Genomic DNA, 13,984 nt, shown 5'->3' with positions numbered 1-13,984 from the left:
AGGAGCCCGCCCACCTTCTTCCTGGCTTCTCAGCCAATGGCGCCCGCCAGGCGGTGACAGGCAGGGCCTCCCGCCAGCCACTGCAGCGCCCTTCTCTGGCCCCGCCCCACTGCTACCCCGCTGCCACGGCAACTGGGCAGCCTGCAGGCGCGGGTTGCGGGGCGAGCAACAAGCCTTGGGACAACTCTTTGGGGCTCCCAGGGCCGGGGGTGGGGAGCTCCTCCCTTACTTTCCCGATAGTGGGGCCGGAGGAGCAGATGGAACAATTTGGCCTGGCACCTTCCCAGCACCCAGGCTGTCGGTTTGTCGGTTAACCCGTAGTTTCTGTAAAACGGGTGTGGGGAGCCTGTCTGACTGGCCTGTCGGAAACCCCATGCCTCACCCCAGGAATGTCCCCGTCCTAGATCTTGCTACTCTCTGTTGGGAGGTCCTTTTGTGTCACACTGATTAGTGTCGACGGGGAATTTTCACCCCTTGTTATTCTGACCTCCCCTTGGCATTTGGACGACCCTGACCCGTCTTTCCTTTTGACGGACCAGCGTCTCTGGGGTTCCCAGGAAGGCTGGCCAGTTCTGCAGCCCTTGGGGTGTTCCTCCACCATCTAACACTAAGGCTAGGCTCTTTGGTCCCCCGGGTGCTGCATGTTGCAACAGTGTGGTTTTCCCTCCCGCTGTTGCTGTCATGGACCTCATAACCGGGGTATAGCATCTTCTCCATTAAGGACATCCCGGGCAGCCAGACTGTCGCGGAGGCTCATGTCATCAAATTAGGTGGGTGATAGATTGAAAAATAAACTTTATTTTAACCAAAATTGTTTAGCAGAAAACTAACTAGAAATGAGGCGTCAACACTCCGACAACATCAGTAAACCACAGGTTCAGGATGGCGTAGGAGGGATTAATACTGCACAGCCGGCTTTAGAACTGCGGATCCAAAATGTGCACAATCACTCAGCTATAAGATGAGGGCTCTCAACCTCGAGGAGTTTCCTTGGGTGGCGTCCCGACCCAAGGGGAGAGTCCCTGACTGCAGACCCGCTGCTCCGAGGAGGACCGGCTCAACTTGCCCTCCGGCGGGGCTCCATTTATACCCTAGTCAAATCTGATCTGTGGTCAATTCGAATTGGCTGAGGGCCTTAACTTGCTTTCTCCTCGCCCGAGGTGTATACGTGACGGTAATTACTGGCCCAAGGTGTGTACGTGATGGTCAGCACTCACCACCTTAAAGGCGCGAACGTAAGGGCGTGAAAAGTAAGGACGCAGTGGTCTTAATGCCCCCAGTCTTTGTCAGGGCGGGTGCACCTGCCACACAATCCAACCCGTGACCACAGTCACGTTTCGACTGGTTTCCCTGGAGTGGTGGTACAGTCACCTCTTGCCTCCAAAGTTAAAAGGGAGCGCAGTCTTGGTGAGTTCAGTGCTCACTGTGAATCATCATTTCTCAGTTGTTTAAGGTCGTACTGGAACATCAATTATACGAATAGATTTTGAGGGAGTATACTCCATGGCTAATACAGTTTTCGTTATTGCGCACTTAACACCTTTTATAACAATACAAATCACAACAATCACAACTACAAGCATTATCAGAGATTGGAGAGGACTGGCTAGCCATCCTGACAAAGAAAACCCAAACATACCAAAAACTTTCCCCAACCAATTAGTCCCTAGTGCAGCAACACTTGCCTCTGAGTCCTTTGCTACTTTTTTTCATTTTGTTGATCTGGTCTTGAAAGGGTACCGACATGTTCAGGATGTGGACATAGCACTCATTTTCCGATAGGCTCAGGATTCCACAGACACCTTTCTTCTTTAACAGCATCAGATCTAATACGGCTCGGTTTTGAATAGGCGTTCTACTGGTATGTTGTGGTTGATTATCTAATAGCCCCAAACTATCAGACGTGGCGTTGGCCAAGGCTGACAGCTGCAGGCCCAGTTCCAGAATAGCCTGCCGGTTCCGTACCGGAGCAATTCCCATCCCAAAACCTGATTCCAGCCACCATCCTGTTTGTGTTGAGGCTTCCCGCCATTCCCCCCGCAAGCCCCTTGGGCTGTCATCCCACCACTTACGTGGCATGGATCCTTCCCAATAAATGGGACACAGAGAGAACACGGCTAATGTGCAGGCTAGTCCTGGGATGGTTGCGTAGAATCGGGAATATGTGTGGCCGTCAGAACATGCCCACGCTAAGTTAGGAGGTGCAGGGACAAAGGATGTTTGGCATGAACCTGGCACGGTAGTAAGGGGACGACAGTAATCTTTCTTACTACAGTCTAGGGCAGAGGGCCACAAGTAACTGGTAGTGCTACATAGGCAGCCCTGTATTAAAGCTTCCTGAGCAGGAGGATATAGCCGTAACGGTGGCATTTCATCTATGTCTTTGCACCTGATCTCTGCCTGACAGTTCCAGAGCGGAGATTTCCCTACCAGGAATACCTTTTCCCGGTACCAGCTGGGCGCACAAGTGTGTCTAGCCCACGTGCAGTTGAGGGGGCAGTCCCATGAATTTCGATTACACACGCTGGGACATTCGTTATTATCCTTTTCAGGGTGTTTGATGCACCATGAGGCATTCAGTGGTTTTGTATATTGTAGGGAGAGGTCATCGGTGCTCCAGCAGACACTATATTTGGTAGCTCCCCATGGAATTTCGGGGCATAGTGTAGTGCCATTCCAGCTCCAGCCCGTGGCCTCATGGGTAGGTTGAAGAACATAATCACATCTGGCATTCCATACCAAACTAGCATTTACTGTGCCCGGCTACCAACTGTAGACAATATAAGTACAGCCTCTTCCCTCGATCTCCCTAAAGCTCCTACTATAATTATTATTAATTATATATTATTGCTCCCACATGAGCTCGAGGGCTAGCGATATGTTCATGTCCTGCACAAAAACTGGTAAAGGGTCTTCTGCTGACTTGGGTGTGGGCAGGCAAACCGTTACAGAGGTTAAATTCATCATTCGGGCAAATCCCACTATCGTTTTGCTACCATATTGCTGTCCAGGTCCTGGTTGTTTCCATTGGTCACTGTCACCATTGCCAGTACGAGCACCAAAGCAGACTGCTTTTCCATCGTCCTGTAAGAAAACACAGAGCTGGGCCTCGGGCCTGAAACCGGGCTTCAGGGTTAGAAGTCAGGGATTATCCACCGAGCACTAATATGGTGGGTTTTTCTGCTCCCGTCCAGAGTTCCCAGGCATATAAGCCTCTGGTTTTTGCCAGGGTCATGGGTACAATGCCAATGGAGGGTAGCTTCACCATTACAGGTTGGTCCACGTCCGTCCGTGGTGGGAACTGGTCCTTTTGTATCGCCCAGTATAGGGGTCGTCACCCGTTAACAGTCTCATAGTGCAAAATGCTCGAATTCTGGGGTTTCCATAACTTCCCCAGCGGCTGTTAACAATAAAGACCGCCCGTGGTAATCATATGTCCCAGTTGTGGCATCAGACATCGGCATGTCTTTTAATCAAACCATTGGTTCGTTCGACTATACCGTTAGCCTGAGGATTATATGGTGTATGGAACACCCATTTGACGCCTTCCCCGCGAGCCCAGTCTTGCACCACTGTGGCCGTAAAATGTGACCCATTATCACTTTGATGATACACACGGGGGTGTGTAAAATACTAAACCACTTTCTTAACGCTTGGACCGTCCGATCTCCGGTGGCGGTGCTAACAGCTGTAGCCATGGTCAGTCCTGACACCACCTCTACTCCTACCAAGATGTATTTCTTCCCATGGGATGGCCGCAAAGGACCAATATAATCCATTTGCTAGGTGCTCCAAAGAGCCTTGCCTTGTTTGCTACGCTGGGCTGGAGCTTGATTTGGGTGGTTGGCCTTATCCAACGCTGTGGGCAAGCTGTAAGGACTGCTTCACATATTCTCATGGACACTGGCCATCCCTGGGACCCACACTCGTAATAGAGGTCTGCTTTCCCCGAGTGGCCTCGCTTAATGTGCAGCCACTCAGCCAACCGTCCCCAATCTTCCTTTTTGCTATCTACTACCTTAATTTGGGCTAGGTGATCTACCTGTTGACTCCATTTTGCAGCGGTGGTCCCATTTCTTGCATGGCCTTTTACCCATCCCACCTTTAGGGGTCGTGATCCGCCTATTTCTAACAATCGCTGCCGGTCTCCAGCTCTCCAGGCTTCTGTACAGCCTGCTTCCCACTGATTGGATTCCCATTGGCATATCCACTCTGTGGCACCCTTATAGGTTGCGTAGGAATCAGTGTAAATTTTGGCAGCACCATTCTCTGCTGCCAGCAGGAGGGCGCGCAACTCCCCTACCTGTGCGCTACCTTCCCGCTCCTCTGTAATCGCTTTCCCGGTACCAATTTCCAATGCCCCTGCTCTATATTGCCACCTGGATCCCACTCAGTGGGCAGGTGCATCTGTGAACCACACTCCCTGTATACCTGAGCCTGTGGTCAGTTCGGGTGCCTCTTTGATCGCGGAAGGTTTATAGGGTTGGCCCAGCAAAACCGGATCCAGATTCACAGCTTGTTGGAGCTTAGAGGCTTTGACCGGGCCCTCTCTTAATGACAGTAACTGACTAACTCCCTCCAGATAGGCATACCACTTCCGTATCGTGTGATCCCTTGAGGATAGAATTTAGCAGAGGAAAAGGGCCTCGTACTATAATGTCTTGCGAAGTACGTAACCTCTCCGCCTCCTTAACTGCCCTGGTAAGTGAGAAGAGTCCCTTCTCCCACTCTGAGTACCGTTGTTCAGCTTCCTTGAATGAGGTAGAAGAGAATAATAAAGGTCTAGCCGGCCCCCTCGGTCCCTTTTGGAATATACCGCAATAGGAGGCATGTTCTGCAGACCCCCATTCTGCCCTCAACGGGTCTTGTGAGTGTAGTGGGCCTAGCCTCCGACAGGTCTTAAGTTCATCCTTCAGGACATTAAGGGCCTCTGTATGTCGTGGAGTCCAATCCCATTCCTTATTCTTTCGGAGCAAGTCATATAAAGGGCGAGCATTCACCGAAAAACCCCGGTGTATGTTTTCTCCAATAGCCCACTGTACCCAACAGTGGCTGTAATTCTGTCTTATTGCCTGGAGTTTGCCCTTTCTCAATAGCCGGTAGAGTGGCATGGGGCATCGCAACTGCTCCAGCTATCCACCAAGCTCCTAGGAATTTAATTTCGTGTCCGGGAACTCGACATTTGGAAGGTGGAATGTCAACTCGTTCTACATGGCTTCGGCCAGTTGCTCTACCTGTTCTTTATTATCTCCACCAACTAGGATGTCGTCTACGTACTGACATATGTGGACGCCTGACAGCACCTTCACTGTGTCGGGGAGTTTGGCCAAGGCATTGTGGGCAATAGCGGGGGAGTGTTTGTATCCTTGTGGGAGTCGATTAAAGGTGTATCGCGTCCCTTCCCAAGTAAAGGCAAACTGAGGCTTATCCTCTTCTCCTAGTGGGATCATGAAAAACATACCCTTGACATCCAGGGTGGCCATCCACGGGTGGGCAGCTGCCTGTATTGCTGTTACTATGGAGGTTAGACTTGGGACGGCAGCCGTTAGCAGCGGGGTATTATTGTTTCACCTTCGCCAGTCAATCGTTAGGCACCACCGCCCATCTGGCTTTACGAACTGGCCAGACTGGAGAATTATAGGGGGAGCGTGTGCGACTTATGATCTGTCTCTTCTCGAGGTCGCTAATTACCTCTGACATGCCCCGTTTAGCTGCGGTTGGTAGCGGATATTGAGAAACATAGGTTACTTTAGATTGCGGTCGTGTGGGAGCAAGCTGCAGGGTCCTAACATGGACGGCCTCTGCTCCTCTACCTCCAGAACTCCACACCTTGCCATTAGGTAAATACCACCGCTTGCCCACTAATACATCAAATCCCAATATATTTCCCTCATAAGGGCTTGGAGCCACCTCCACGGCCATCATTCGCTTTTCTCCAGGTAGCCAAAGTTGAGTCCGAGCTATGGGACATTTTTCTGCTGCACCCGCCACCCCTATTCTGTTTATCGTCTTTCTCGATGGTTTAATTCCTAACTCATCGGCTTGTTGCTTATTTAGAACACTAATTTGGGCCCCTGTATCAATTAAGAACTCTAAACTTGTTCGCTTCAGACCCACGGGGGTACGTATATAAGGTTCCTCGTCAGCAGACCATTGGCAGGAATTCACCATGCGGAGTGGGCGGCCCGAACCCCAAACCGCGGCTTCTAGTTTTTTAACTTGTTCAGTTCCCCTCGCAGGGACGCAAAAGGGTTAATTGTGTCTGTGCTATTGTGAGGGAGGGTGGTTGCCCGCGTTTTCCCTTGATCTTTGGTTTTCCCCTCAAGCAATTCCACCAGTTTCTGGCTGTGGTTGGTGGGCTGCCCGTGCAGCATCGCCCGGGGTACTCCCAGCACCAACGCTTTTCGCCAAAGGTCGTTCCTTCCCGGATCGTGGGCTCGAGCCGGTCTATCTCGGGAAGGTGCGGGCTCCCCGCGGGGAGGCCGTCCGGGGTGGGGGTTTCGGCTGGCTTGTCGAACCCTCCTATTCCCGCCCGTCCACGCCACTGCCTGGATCAGTCCACCCCCTCTCATGCCCGTGAGGGACTATATGTCGTGTAACGTCTCCGCCCAAGTCAGCACGTGCGCGGGCGCGTTCTGAGGGTTTTGCCAATTGTGTTCTATGGCCCTCTGGATCCTTTCTCTGAGGGACTGAATGTGTATTTTTAGGGCGTCTGGTAGCCCTCTAATGAGAGGTCTAACGTGGCTGGGGTGCACCGGTGCAGCCGTCGGCACCCCTTGCTGCCCCCTCTCATACATTGCCTGGATACAAGCAGCCTTTTGTACTCCTCCCGCTAACTCCGACAGTCCTTTTACTCGGATGGTAAAAGGACTGGTAGGTAACAGGCTCCCCTCGCTCTTTGGAGTCCACACACCCAGCCCAATAAGCCACTCGGGACGTGATCGACTGGTCGCCTGCCGGCCCGTCACTCACAAACACTCCGGGTCCCCAGAATCCCCTAGCCTCGTCCTCGCTCAACAGTATCACATCCCCCCCCGTTAAAGAAACACACCACAAATACTCGGTTTCCGTTTCTCCCGTCTACACGAGAACCTGGCTTGTAATTCACTGAGCTCACGTCCCGTCTGGGGGGTGGTAGGGACAGTGGTTCGGGGGTTCCTGCCCTGCGGACCTGTATGCTTCTCTGTTTTCATAAGAGGCCGCACTTCTTTTCCCTCCAACTCCTCCGTTTCCTCAGAACTATTTTCATCAGGGTCTCCCCACATGTCCCCATCCCAATCCTCGGGATCTGCACCCGCAATTAGTTTTCGGATTTGGACAAGCTCGCTTGTGCTAGCATGATCTCAATTTTTTGTTCTAACAGAAACATCCGCTCTCTTTCTCTTTCCAGTTCTCCTTTTAAACAATCGATTTCTAACTGCTTCTTTAAATTGCTCTTTTCTAGTATTCCGGAATAATTGTAGTGATCTTGCGCTTTGAATTAGTCAGGCACCCAGAATGGCACACATGGTCCCTTTACCTTTACCATTTCGATTAATCCTGTGGCATTGTTCTACTCACTGCGACCGCTGCTGCGTCGAACCACTTCTCCTTCACCCTTTTTATACCTGGGGGAGAAGGGCTACATCCGTGCCTCCATAGTAATTCCTCTATTGACACCATCCTGCCAACTACGCCAATTTAATGTCGCGGAGGCTCACGAAATCAAATTAGGCAGGTGATAGATTCAAAAATAAACTGTATTTTAACCAAAATTGTTTAGCAGAAAACTAACTAGAAATGAGGCTTCAACACTCCGACAACATCAGTAAACCACAGGTTCAGGATGGCGTACGAGGGATTAATACTGCACAGCCGGCTTTAGAAATGCGGATCCAAAATGTGCACAATCACTCAGCTATAAGATGAGGGCTCTCAACCTCGAGGAGTTTCCTTGGGTGGCGTCCCGACCCAAGGGGAGAGTCCCTGACTTGCAGACCCGCTGCTCCGAGGAGGACCGGCTCAACTTGCCCTCCGGCGGGGCTCCATTTATACCCTAGTCGAATCTGATCTGTGGTCAATTCGAATTGGCTGAGGGCCTTAACCTTCCTACTCCTCACCCGAGGTGTATATGATGGTCTTAATGCCCCCAGTCTTTGTCAGGGCAGGTGCACCGGCCACAGCCCCGTCCAACCTCAATGATTCTGTGAAATCCAGACACAGAGATCTACTTTGGAATCACCATGAGAAGTTTAGTTACCAAACAAACCGATGGGAAAGATGTGTGGTAATACTCATGTGCGCGCACACCACGTGCAATTCCGTGAGACTTTAAAGCACTTTGAAAACAGCAAGCTCAAATGGGTTTTGCCGTCAGCCTCAAGCCGAGAGGCAGCATTCATCAGCCGACGCAGAGGAACAGGCTGGGAGTCAGCTAGAAAACTGTTCCCAGTTCTTCCCTTGTCATCCCTGGCTCAGGTGTGCAAGCCTGTGCACTGCTTTGTCTAGTTGCCGAGTTCTCATCCCGCTGCGATTCCACAGATAATGTGAACACAAAGGAGTTAAACAGGAAGACCTCTAGTTAATGGCATGGGAACCTGAAAGCTTATGACAACTTTTCTCCAAATATGGGCAATGCTGCTTAGATTCTGTCACCTAAGGAAGAGAAGGAAGAAGACAAATGGGGCAAAGGATTACACAGGAATGAAATATCAGGAAGGTACAAGAGACATTAAAAATATTGATAGGGGCCCTGGAAGACTACGTTGTAGTCAACTGACCTGTCCATACCCGACCGTGGGCATGAGGTCGCTGCTCCGACTTCCACTCTTCTCCCCTTCCCTGTCTCTTCCGCTGCAGTACTTTCTGACATTTCATTTCTTCTCTTGACCTTCAGGACATTGCAAACTCGGTATTGACTAAATTTGATTTTGACCTTTCTGTTTTAGAACAAAATTCAGAGTCAATTACATTCCTATTTCGCAAAATTGTTCACGTTTATACAACGAAAACCAAAAAATGATTCAGGAGTAAGAGAGTAGCTTCCTTCTTCAAACAGAAGAGAGGCACTGAGAGGCCATCCAGAGAATTATGCTCAACAGTTTTAAACAAAAAGTACTGCTTTCCAGGACATCCTATTTGCTCCATCTTCAGAGGAGGGCCTAGGAATGTAATTAGCAGGAATGTAATGCTAGCAGACATAGAAGAAATTCTTTTGGGGAATTTGGACGTGACATCTTCACTAATTCACTCCCTCTTCAGACACTTACCCATACTGAAAACAAACCCACCCTGAGCTCTCATTAAACAAAAACTTTCCAAATAAGCTTAACTTTGTTGTTTATGACATATACAGTACCTAGGAAACTACTTAATTATTCAGAAATATCGACCTCATACAGACTCTCACAGTGAAGAAACCATTGGACAGCTCAGCTCAGACTTGCAGAAAATACATCTAACTGAAGCCGGCAGGGCTGTCGGGTCCTGAGGCAGGACCTCATTCAAAGTCCACTGGGATTGACAGGAAGATTTCTCGCAATTTGGAGGGTTCTAGGTGAGAATTCAGTGCCACTTTACATTGCCTGACTGACACCTAGAAACAGGAGAACTGTCGTGCCATTTGCCAAAGCAGAGGGAAGGAGCAGTCACTCAATGTGAGGGATCAGCAGACTTCGTTTATTAGAATACAATCATCACACTTTATAGGTTCCTTAATTAGCTCATACATATTACAAAAGCCAAGCTCCTTATTGGTTAGTAGCCTAAATGCCAGCCTTTACATACACATCTTGTTTCTCCCAACATTTACATACACATCTTGTTTCTCCCAACACCCTGTTTCCTCCAGCTGCCGTTCCCTTTTGCTAACCACAACTTTCTTGTCGGCTTTATGCCGGAGTAAACAAGGTCAGTGTGTCCTTGCACTTTATTAGTTCTCACACCAGCTGTTTTCGCCACTTCTTGAGATCCTGCTGACTTATCAATTCTATGTTGACATGCCTCTGCTCAGCCAGCCAGTCTCCCACAATTCCCCCGTTTTTATTTTGGGCTAGCCAAGCGTCACTAGATATACGTGTTATTAATCGTTTAATACAAGACAAAGCACAACTAAACAACAATAATCCTATAATCACTATTATTAGTATTAATATTAGGCTCTGAATTATTCCCTTTAACCACCCTCCTAGGCCTAGCCAATTAGTTAGCCCTTCTCATTGGTAGCTGCCGGCTGGTCTCGCCGATCTGTGCCTCCTCCTTATCCTGGGTGTTGTTCCGCTGTTGTTGTTCATCACGTAGTGAGGCTCCTTCTTCTGCTCAGGGAAGGATGGTCAAGGTCACCAGCCGTTTTTGTCAGCATATCCCTGCTACTGTTAAAAACATGGGTTGCTCAGGGATACTAGATCGTGCCCCTGCTGTACCAGCCACTCCTCCACAATTCCCCCTTCTTGTTTTTGAGCAACCCAGACTTGATTAACAATTTTCATAATTGCTTTCTTCACACAGCTAAAAATTATACAAGAGCATATACTTATTACTAATATAACAATTAAAATGCATAAGCTTTCTTTTATTAAACTTATTATCCAAGATGGCAGTTCCCCAAATATATTCTTAAGCCAGGTATCGAATAACCCGTGATCTTGTTGAATATTCTTGGTGTGGTCCTTTAACCATTGTAGCTGTTTGTGGATTGACTCCCCATGGTCAGACAGATTCATACAACACATCCCTTCAAAATCCTCACACCCATGTCCTTGTGCTAATAACAGAAAGTCAATAGCAGCTCTATTCTGTAAAATTGCATGATGGAAGCTATCCTGATCTGCAAGTAATTTTTCAATAAGCTCTGTTGTCATATCAGCCTGCTTTTTAGCCCAACAAGCTAATTTCCCTACCTCATTTAGGGCCCTCGCAGCTGCAGCACCTGGTACAAATAGTGAAAGGAAGACCTTTTCGGTGTCGCTAGGCAGAATTACGTCATCACGACAGTCTGGGGAAAGACCCGTGGCGGCTCTTTTTCGTCTTTGTTGCTGCTCTTTTCTTGTTACGGTTTTCCACCAATTTTCTCCCGGAGCCAGCAGGGTCAATTTTCCTAAGTAGCATGGCCCTCCTACAGCATTTGCTGGGATACCCTGCCAGGCCCTGTCCCCACATATTAAAAATACCTGTGGGGGCAACGCCTTTGGGGTACCATTGTTCCAGATCCCTATTCCTCCCTTTGTTTCCGCTCCAGCCGCTCCTAAAGCATAGCTGTTACCACTGTCATTGGTACCACAAAAATCGCCCGCATCCTGATACTTGTAGTAAGATGCGTGAGAGGTGACATTAGTCCACCCTGTCCAATTTCTTGCCTGGTAGAAGTGGATACCCGTCTGTAGGGGTCCCCCAAATATAAAACATGTCTGAGTCCAATTTTTAGATGTATTTCCAACTCGCATCGACCCTAATAGTTCCAACTCCTGGGGATTCCAGGGTAGCGAGTGATTTAATCCTTTTATCAAGTTAGCACTACAGTTGCTAGTTGCAGTCACATTAGTACAACTGCCAGTACTGAACCTGGCAAAGTCACCTTCCTTATATCCAGGCATACCTAACAAACAAGTCCTAAACGGCTCAGTTGCTGAGGCGAGGGAAAGGCAAAACGCGGGCTGTCCTGTTTTATTTGCCCAGGTTACCCACATATTTTCCCTTGGGTTAATGCGATGTATAGTTGCCGACCCTGGGATTATTAAGATTAGCCCAATTACGATCACATCTGCCTGGCTCAACATTTTCTCTTCTAGGCGAATTGCCTTTCTTTTTTTGTTGGTTTTTTTTTGTTTTGTTTTTTTTTTTTTTTAATAAACAATAATCAATTTGGCAGTTTCGTGGACTGTATTTCGTGTCCAGTGGTTATTAATATTCTATACAGCACTATTTCTTTTAGATAGCAAGTTTCAGATCACCTTTGTGCACGCGTGCACCGGGCCCACCACTTCTTATCACAATGGTAACACTGACACAATACTCACGGTACACACTGTAGGCACTCTTTGTTTTTGTTTTTTTTTGTTTGTTGTTTTTTTTTTTTTCTTTTTTTTTTCTCTCTTTTTTTTTTTTTTCTCTTTTTTTTTTTCCTCTCTTTTTTTTTTTTCTCCCCTCTTTTTTTTTTTTCTCTTTTTTTTTTTTTTTTTTTTTTTTTTTTTTTTTCACATATCGCCCCCCACAAGCGATCGACAAAATGACTATACGCTTCAGTGGCACCTTGCTGTACAGAACTAAAGGATGGAGTGGACGAACCGGGTAAGGCTAAAAAGGCATCTAGCACCAGTTTGGCAGACAACTGCAACAAAGCAATAGGAAAAAACAACTGAGCATTAATATCATTAAACCTTCCCGTCCCCGTTATCATTTCCACGGTAATCCCATAGAGGGGATCCCCCTGCGTTTGATGCTGTGCCGCAGCACTTGCCGCCCGCCGTGACCATTCCGACCCCCACAACAAATACTGCGTAGGTGACAATAAAAGCCGCATAAGGTTTTGGCAGTCAGAAGGGCACATCAGGTCAGCCGAAAAAATCCAGATTACAATTTGACGTGAAGCTTCTGATTTTATCCCATACTGGGACACAGTGTTTTTTGCTTGCTGAAGGATTTTCCAATCGTGAGGTGCCCACTTATTGCCGTTATTCTCTTGCAGCACAGGAAAAGCACTCGCCCCCAAGCTGGATACCGCTTGCCACTGCCCGTCCAGCATAGCGTCTCTAGCCACTTCGCTCCAGCGTCTGGGCTGAACCGTCGCTGGTGGTCCAGAGAGGCAAGGGGGTAGGGATTCCCCTGATGCCCCGGACAGGTGCTCCATCCCTCCCCTCTGGGCTGTAATTGTTAAGTCCTGTAACTGTTGCACCACCTTCTTCAGGAGCTCATTAGTCCCAGCCATACTCTGTTCTTTGCTGTCACCCTGTGGTGGAGTAGACGCACCTGAAGAGACTCCTAGAGGTGGGGCTGTTGGCCACGGAGGGGTTAACGGAACCAGCCGCTCCTCCTCTCCGGGTCGTCGCTCTTCCGCGACCGTCTCAGGTGAAAGAGGGGCCCCGTTACCGCTAGTTTCTGCATCTTTGCAGTCCGTAAGCGGAGGGTACGTTTCAAGCAGTTCAGAAGCGCCGTCACCCCCCAGAACACTATACTTGGCTTCCAAGGCAGTTCGTTTGGGGGTACCCGACATACCTCGGACTGCCGACGGCCCAAAGAACCGAAACAGTCCAGATGTTGTATTCTTCGGTCTATCAGGCAAGGGTTCTGGGGCTAGCATTTGAGTGGCTGCACAAGCCACCTTTCTTTCAGCTTTCATGGCTTTTAAAGTCTCTGACACAGACCTCCATAGTTCCCGCACTGTTTTAATCTCCTTCTTTGACTTTTCATCCCCCGTGATAGTCTGCTCCCACATAGTATTGCCAAGCTCTCGCCACTCAAGGTCAGAAAAAATAGTTTGACTGTCCTTAAAATGTCCCCAACGTTGTCCTAATCAACGCACATAATTGTTTTACCGTTGTCTCGATCCCTCTCTTGGAGAGGATGCTTACGAGCAACACAGCTGCCGCCTCTGTTTCCATGATAGCGGTCGCTCACTGGGAGGCAGTTGGCCAGACTGCTCCGTTATCAGTCCGTATTAGAATCTGAAAAAATTCCCCGGGCTACCCCATACTCTAACAAGTCAGGGAGTTCCTTCTTTAAATCTACCCCTTCTGTGCCCCGCTTCTCTAAGAAGCATTTGAGCAAGTTATACGCCGCTTGCCTGTTCATACCTTTAAAGAGCGCTCTATTGCAGCCTTTGCAGACTTCGGCGGCGCGTAGCTGGCGGGACAGCCTCTTTAGGTGCTCCCGGGTGCGGGGACGAATATCCCTTTCACCTCCTGCGCTGCTTACAGGACCGCACTTTAGTTCTCTACTGGCCGTGGCTTCCGGACTCCGCTATCGGGTCGCCGGGTCCCTTGTTCGGGCGCCAAAAGTCGTGCCATTTGCC

At 49.0% G+C, this 13,984-nt stretch overlaps 1 long non-coding RNA gene across 1 annotated transcript; it reads right to left on the bottom strand.

The window, feature by feature from the left end:
• Positions 1-9,636: 9,636 nt before the first annotated feature.
• Positions 9,637-13,955, bottom strand: LOC143169941 (uncharacterized). Its single transcript, XR_012996973.1, has 2 exons — positions 13,767-13,955; positions 9,637-10,349 (listed from the first exon to the last, which is right to left on the bottom strand). It is a non-coding gene; the product is annotated as an uncharacterized LOC143169941 (long non-coding RNA).
• Between the last annotated feature and the right edge of the window lie 29 nt (positions 13,956-13,984).

This window comes from Aptenodytes patagonicus, chromosome 22 (assembly GCF_965638725.1).
Source record: "Aptenodytes patagonicus chromosome 22, bAptPat1.pri.cur, whole genome shotgun sequence".
NCBI classification, from domain to species: Eukaryota; Metazoa; Chordata; class Aves; order Sphenisciformes; family Spheniscidae; genus Aptenodytes; species Aptenodytes patagonicus.
This window is presented reverse-complemented; position numbering and strand designations above follow the sequence as displayed.